Source organism: Alexandromys fortis, unplaced genomic scaffold (assembly GCF_014885135.2).
Source record: "Alexandromys fortis isolate MF-2015 unplaced genomic scaffold, M_Fortis_MF-2015_v1.1 scaffold_246, whole genome shotgun sequence".
Classification (NCBI taxonomy): domain Eukaryota; kingdom Metazoa; phylum Chordata; class Mammalia; order Rodentia; family Cricetidae; genus Alexandromys; species Alexandromys fortis.
The window spans coordinates 1,734,507-1,743,020 of NW_026068131.1; positions in this window are offsets into that span (position 1 = coordinate 1,734,507).

Sequence of the window (8,514 nt, forward strand, 5' to 3'; positions counted from 1 at the left end):
TGATGGGGGAAGGACATTGGTTAATTATAATAAAGAAACTGCCTCGGCCCTCATAGGACAGAAAATTAGGTAGGCGGAGTAGACAGAAGAGAATTCTGGGAGAAAGAAGTTTAGTCGAGGAGTCGCCATGATGCTCCCACGCCAGACAGATGCAGGTTAATATCCTCCCTGGTAAGCCAGCTCGTGGGCTACGCAGAATATTAGAAATGGGTTAGAACAATATGTAAGAGCTAGCCAATAAGAAACTGGAACTAGCCAGGCCAGGCAGTGTTTGAAAGAATACAGTTTCCGTGTAATTATTTCGGGCATAGGCTAGCCATGCGGGCGGCCGGGTGCCGGGGACGCAGCCCCACCGCTCCTATCTCAACACAAGAGCTAGTTCCAGGACAGGCACCAAAGCTACAGAGAAACCCTGCCTCGAAAAACCAAAAAGAAAAAAAAAAGAGTTTCCCTTGAGTTTTCTACTTGAACTATTGGGTTTTTCAATTCTGTATTCATTTCAGATTGAGTTCTTTTCAATGTTTCTATCTTTTTATTGAATTCTGTCTTCAGATCTTGGATCGCTTTTGTCATTTCCTTTAGCCTTATGTTCATGCTTTCTTTTCAGGCAATTACTATTTTCTTTTATTATTTTCTTTAGCTGTTTCCTTGTATCTTCTTTAAATTCTCAATTTTTTTGATGACATTTAAAATACTGCCTTGATCTTTCATGTTGATTGCATTTTTGTAATGCAATCTGGTCACATGGACATTTCCAGTTAGTTCTGTGTCTGAAATGGACACAGCAGTTTGGGAAGGAGCACAGAGTGTGTGGGCTCGGTTGGGCCTAAGGGCTGAATATAGTTTAAGTGGAAGAAATTCAGGTGGACACAGGAAACTGGATTGGCATGTAGGCTAGACATTGTGATCCTAGCCTGGAGTTTTGGAGTGGATCTGGGAGTTGAGGACAGTTTATGGAGGGGAGAATCTGTTGGAGTCACCAGGCCTGACCCTGATACAAGATGTGCAGGACCTGACTAGGCAGAATGAGTGTGGCACATGAGGGGCCTGTAGGTGGGGAACAACATAAGCAGGGGTGATCAGATTAGGTGAGGGCACTGATGTGGCCCCTGGGATAGATCTAGGGATTTGAGGAGGTTGTGTGAATGGGAGGAAGGACAAGGAAGACACACCTGGATATACTTTGGCACAAAACGCATAGGGTCTTGCTGCACAGAGAGGTTGAATATGGTTTGTAGGTTGGGGAGAGAGGGTTCACGTTCTAATACATATTTGGTAAACAATGAGTAGATCTGAAAGTATTCTACAGTGGTGTATTATATAAGCAAGGAGATATTCAAACATACCTACTGGCATAGATTGAGTCACTTTAAACCAAAAGAAGTATTGTTTTTGTACTTTGGTACTAAAGTATGTTACATTTTATCATAAAGAACATCCTTGGTTTCCCTCGCCTATTGAATGTAACACATTTTTCCCTTGCAATTCTGTGGGTGACTCACTCTATTTCAACTATTGTTGTGTTCCTTTTTCTTTTATGAGTCATATTTCCCTTCAAGCTAGGATATTATACTTTAACATCCTTAGTAAAGAGACTCATCTGCTCCTTGGAGACTTTGTTCATCTATTGTTTAAAAGGAAAATAAAGAACTTTTATGGAATAATTAACTGATTAAGAAATGAAACAAAAATGTCTCACAATAGAATTCTATTTACATTGTGCCAAAGTAACCGTGCCTTGTACATAGTTATTTCCATCATTGCAATTAGTATCTTTTTTAAAAACTAATGCTCAGATTAGAAGCTCCATTTTGCTATTCATTTGCCATATATTTATTGACTGCATTTTAACATCTCTATTAGACTCTAGAGATAAGAAAGACAAATAAGCCATGCTTTCAAGAAGTCACAGGTCCAATGAGAAATACAATTATTTGTAATAAATTACCAAGACAAATATTTGTAATTAATGCCAGAAGGACTGTAACAGAGGGGTTTAAGATGCTGTGAAAGTAACAGGAATGGCCGGCGGTGGTGGCGCACGCCTTTAATCCCAGCACTCGGGAGGCAGAGGCAGGCGGATCTCTGTGAGTTTGACGCCAGCCTGGTCTGCAAGAGCTAGTTCCAGGACAGGTTCCAAAACCACAGAGAAAGCCTGTTTCGAAAAACAAACAAACAAACAAACAAACATAACAGGAATAAAGTAGCTAACTTTGACTATGGATGAAGTATTAGCGTGGTAAGTGAGGCTACTGTGTGATTGGAGAAATGGAAAGGATGGAGAAATAGGGAAAAGTGGGGAATGCTTTGCCAAATATATGATGTCTTTACTAAATGTCAGGCAGAGAAATTGGGAAAGGGAATTCCGGATAGAGAAGTAGTCATGTGAAAAGATGCAAATTATGGTTCATTGTCAAACTCAGTCACTGCTTTGGGCTCATAGACCACTATTTTAATCATAGCTACACTTCCACCATTTCCTTTCCTTTACGTCATAAGGATTGTGGAGTTGTAGTATGTACATAAAAACTTGGAGTTGGGAGTGGTTGTGTATGCCTGTAATATCAGCACTTGGGTGTTTTAAGCAGAATTATTTTGAGTTCAAGGCAAGCCTGAACTATAAAGTGAAACCTTAGGGAAAGAGAAATAGGGGGAGGGTAGGGGAAAGAATGACAGGGAGAGGAGGGAAGGAGAAGGAGCAAGAGAAGGTAAATGATTTCTTTACTGTCAATTATCAAACAAAATTCATGCACAAATATTAAAGAACAAATGGGGAACCTGAACCAAGTCACAAGTCACCAATTATACCCACCATTGCTCACTCCTTGCTCAAAAAGATGGCCTCCCCCTTGGTCATGTTCATACCTAATGAAAACCCTGCCTCTTGAACCAAAATGCTCCTCTCAATTGCTTAGCAGACCAGTGACAAAATTCCTGTAACATTTCCCCCTTTTTTTCTAATTAAGAAGGAATGGTTTAACCCAAACACAGTAAAGCTGTATTATCAAGTATTGCCCCAAAACATTTTTGAAAGGTTTATGAAATTTTGGAAGTATTTTATACCATTAGGCCAGGTTACTCCTTCTCTTGGTAATTTTTTTCACATGGTTCTTCCTTCTATTTATTGTTTCATTTGTCCAAAGGTCTTTAGATTCCTCAGTTGGGTGTTTTTATTTTCCTGGAAAGAAAAATTCAAAACCCTGCCCTGACACTAATTTGATGAGTTTTCTTTTTCTTTAGGTTGAATTGCCACAATGGTTGATGAACTATCACCTCTCCATGTCAAGAGGTCTCTCCTGTTTGAATTGAATATTTATTAATTTTGGTAGCATCTATAGTTTTTCTTCTTTTCTAAAAACAAAAGCAAGCTTTTTCCCCAACATAACACATATCCTGGTTTCCATCTGAGGTCAACATATCTCTAAGGTATACTGGCTGATTTAGTTCAGTGTATTTTTTTCTTTTTCTATTTATTTACTTATTTATTTATTCATTCATTCATTTATTTAAGATTTCTGCCTCCTCCCCGCCACCGCCTCCCATTTCCCTCCTCCTCCCCCCAAAAGAGAGCATCTTCAACAAATTGTCCAGCAAAACTGGATGTCAATCTGTAGAAGAATGAAAATAGATCCATATCTATCACCATGCTCAAAACTCAAGTCCAAATGGATTAAAGACCTTGATAGCAGTCCGAACACACTGAACCTGATAGAAGAGAAAGTGGGAAGTACTCTACAACATATGGGCACAGGAGACCACTTCCTGCGTATAACCCCAGCAGCACAGACATTGAATAAATGGGACCTCCTGAGACTGAGAGCTTCTGTAAAGCAAAGGACACTGTCACTAAGACAAAAAGGCAACCCACTGACTGGGAGAAGATCTTCACCAACCCCGCAACTGACAAAGGTCTGATCTCCAAAATATATAAAGAACTCAAGAAACTAGACTGTAAAAGGCTAATCAACCCAATTATAAAATGGGGCACTGAACTGCACAGAGATCTCTCAACAGAAGAAGTTCAAATGGCCAAAAGACACATAAGGTCATGCTCAACTTCCTTAGCGATCAGGGAAATGCAAATCAAGACAACATTAAGATACCATCTTACACCTGTCAGAATGGCTAAAATCAAAAACACCAATGATAGCCTTTGCTGGAGAGGTTGTGGAGAAAGGGGTACACTCATCCATTGCTGGTGGGAATGCAAACTTGTGCAACCACTTTGGAAAGCAGTGTGGCGGTTTCTCAGTGTATTTTTTCTATTATTCATTCTCTTTCTGCAGCTGTTGCTTCTTCTTCATTAGCATTTAAAAAATTTAAAGTCAATAAAGCATTGTATAATCTATCTCTCGTGGTCATTATCACCCCTTTTTTGTTTATTAAGCATTTCTTTTAAAGTGCAATTAGATCTTTCTATAACTGCTTGTCCTGAAGGATTGTATGGCATACCTGTAATATGTTTTATGTTGTAATGTGCCAAAACTATTTCATTTTACTAGAGACAGATGCTGGAGCATTGTCAGTATTAATTTGTATAGGCATTCCCATGATGGCCATACCTTCTAAGAGATGTGTAATTACAGATTCAGCCTTTTCAGAGCCCAAGGCAGTTGTCCATTGAAATCCTGAATATGTATCTATGGTACAGTGTATGTATTTTAATTTTTCAAACTCTGCAAAATAAAACACATTCATTTTCCAAATTTCATTTCTTTGAGTTTTCTTTGGGTTAATCCCTGCTGGTAGTGGAGTTTGGTTATACAAAGAACCAAGTAGGATATTTCCTTATAATTTCCTTTGTTTGTTGCCAAGTGATAGAAAATTCCTTTTTCAAACCCTTGCTATTCACATGATAGTTCTTATGAAATTTTGAGGTTTCCAGCACATTTACTACTAATATCTGATCAATTTCATCATCACCTTGTGCTAGAGGGCTTGGTCGACCTATATGGGATTGGATGTGTGTTATGTATATGGGATGATTCTTATTCCTGGCAATTTCCTGTAGTTGTATAAATAACAAAGTTAATGCTGAATCATCAGTGTTTCAATGTGTAAAACAATTCTTTCTGCATATTGGTAGTCAGTAACTGTATTAAGAGTTTCTGAAAAATCTAATAATATCATGAAAATGCATATAATTCTGACTTTTGAACAGAATCATAAGGGCTTTGAGTCACTTTACTTAAATTTCCTGATGTATATCCTGCCTTTCCAGATTTATTTGGAGCAGTATAGAATGTAGAGGCTCCAGCTATTGATATTCCCCATACAGTGTGAGAAAGGACCCGATTGATTCTTTTTATAAACTGAAGACTCTTGCTTTTGGGACACTTGGTCATTAATATTGCCCAAAAATTATTGCAAGCTCTTTTTAGTCCATAAAGAGGAAATTTCAGCATAAGTAAAAGATACTACACTTCCTGTTGGCTCCATTCCTGTTAGTTAGTTGGTGACGTTTCAATTTCCCCTTTAGACTCAATTCCGAAACATTTTCTAGATAAGTATTTATTTTTTTTTTTTACTTTGTTTGTGTGGCAAAAATTTCCATTCTAGGTCTGGAGAGATGGCTCAGAAGTTAAGAGCACTGGGTGCTCTTCCAGAGGTCCTGAGTTCAATTCCCAGCAACCACATGGTGGCTCACAGCCATCTGTAATGAGATCTGGTGCCCTCTTCTGACATGTAGTCAGAACACTGTATATTTAAGAAATAAATAAGACTTAAAAATATCTATTTCAGAGTATTATCTTCTCTCTGCATAAGAATTTTAGTAGGAGAATGGGTAGAAGGCAGAATAACTATGATACAATCAAGCTCTGGATCCAAGTGATCCAATGTGCATCCTGCGATTTTTTTTTCTCTACCAGGGCCAATTCACTTTTAGCTTCAGCTTGTAATTTTCTTGGGCTATTTAAGTCATTGTCACCTTGTAAGGTTTGAAATAAATTACTTAGTTCTTGAGTTGTTAAACCAATTGTGGGCTGTATCCAGTTAATGTCTTCCAGTAATTTTTGAAAGCCTGGCTAGCTCAGTCAGTAGAGAATGAAACTCTTAATCTCAGGGTCACGGTTTCATGCCTCATGTTGAATGCCAGATGATAAATAATTTCTTTACTTTTTATTATCAAACAAAATTCAAACATAAATAGTAAAGAACAAAGGGGGAACCTGAACTGAGTCATAAGGCACCACTTAAACTTGCCATTGCTCACTCTTAACTTGAAAAGACCAACTCAAAAAGACTGCCTCTCCATCTGTCACATCCACCCCCAGTGAAAACCCTGCCTCTTGGGCCAAAATGCTACTCTCAATTGGACAGCAGAATTCCCATCACACACACACACACACACACACACACACACACACACACACACACAGAGAGAGAGAGAGAGAGAGAGATCATATTTAAGATTAAAGTTCAGAGCTAGAAGTCAGGTAGTGCTGGTACTCATCTTTAATTCTAACACTTGGAATGCATAGGCAAGTAGGTCTCCAAGTATGAGGCCAACTTGGTCTACAAAATCAGTTCCAGGGGCTGGAGAGATGGCTCAGAGGTCAAGAGCACTGACTGCTCTTCCAGAGGTCTCCTGAGTTCAATTCCCAGCAACCACATGGTGGCTCACAACCATCTGTACTGAGATCTGGTGCCCTCTTCTGGCAAGCATACATGGAAGGAATGTTGAATACATAATAAATAAATAAATCTTTAAAAAAAATAGATGAGCATGAATTCCTTGAAAGCCCATCATTTTCATGTCAGAAGACATAGGCATGAGTAATGTAGGGTTCTGAGATGGACAGATTATCATGAACAATCATGAACTCTTGTTAGGGCTAGCATAAATTGGATTTCAAGTTTTAAGGTCATATAAACCAATGTGTGAATGGTGTTACTAAACTAATAATCCACACTAATTTGATACACAATATGTTTGTAAATAGAAAAATATACTTATAAATAGTTCATTGCTCCAAGTAAAATAAATATATGTTGACTCACAAAAGAAATTTTTAGAACCTGATAAACATACTAGCAGGTTTGATGTTTTCTTTACTGTATTAAAAATACTTATTGAGCCGGGCGGTGGTGGCGCACACCTTTAATTCCAGCACTCGGGAGGCAGAGGCAGGCGGATCTCTGGGAGTTCGAGGCCAGCCTGGTCTACAAGAGCTAGTTCCAGGACAGGAACCAAAGCTACAGAGAAACCCTGTCTCGAAAACAACAACAACAACAAAAAAATACTTATTGATATCCTATCTATAAAACTGATTTTTATTTTTTGCCAAGCTATATTTGCTTATTATTAGGTTAGTTAAAAAATTAAAGCATGTGTCAGATAAATGTAAATACATCTAAGTAAATAATTATAGGTTAGTGTAAGGAGTAGGGTTTACAGCCACAGCAAAAGCATATTTTCTCCTGGAAAATTACCTTGACATTCATGTTGTATTTGATGGGTAAAGAAATAGGCAAATAATATGTCAAGAAATGAAATTATTTTCATGGCCTTTTGGTAGGAGTCATCGATGATAGTGAGCTGATTTTTGACAAGTAAGTTTAGAAAAATCTATTCTCAGCTGCTGTTATAGTACAATTTAAGATCTGAGACTCTTACTGTAATTCAAGAGGAGTTCATTTTGTAAAAGGATTGGAGTAGGCAAAAGCAAAACTAATTTTTCTAAGAAATTGAAAGTCTGCTTCAGCTCTTAGCTAAGTGGCTGTTCGGAATTCCAGAGCAAAAGTCTATAAAGGAAAACAGAGATTATTTAAAGTTGGAAAAATGTTCAAAATTCCAAGTAGCCGGGTCTTGTGTCTTGTTCTTAGACAGTATACTTTAATTTGTTCATAGAATATTTGATGTCCTTATGTCCTGCTGTGGTGAAATGATCAATTATTCTGTAATACACACCACACACATACACATATAATGGCTATGGATTCTTATTCATTAAGTTTTAACCCTACTCTAATTATTGTTTAACCATGCTCCAATTATTGTGATATCATGAAAGAGTAATTCATTTATACAATACTTAAGTGTAGTCATATAAAAGAATGCATCTCAAAAGTCAGTTTTAATATATTGAACTTTAGCATTTGGCTATAGTTTGTTTTGAGAGAATAACAAAATATTCCCACTGTTTCTTATGACACGTTTGTTTGTTTGTTTGTTTGTGGTGATAAAGTCTTTTTTGCTATAAAAAAAAAAGAAGGGATATTCACCTCTGATACAACTGGGGAAATATTTTCAAATTTGCTAAAGAGTGCATCATGTACTTATAGAATATTATTTGATATTAGCAAAATGGTAAAACAGTCATTGATGTTTTTAAAAATTCATGTTAATAAGAATATAGGCAGCCTTTAAAATGTTTATTGTTTTGGTAAGAAACTAAGAGCAGGTATTATTCTCAATTATGATCTAAATTCTAAAGAGCCTGGCAAAGGTAACTACTATTTCAGGTATTAAAATGCTGAGTATAAACGGAGAGTCTTCTTTCCTTTCTCATC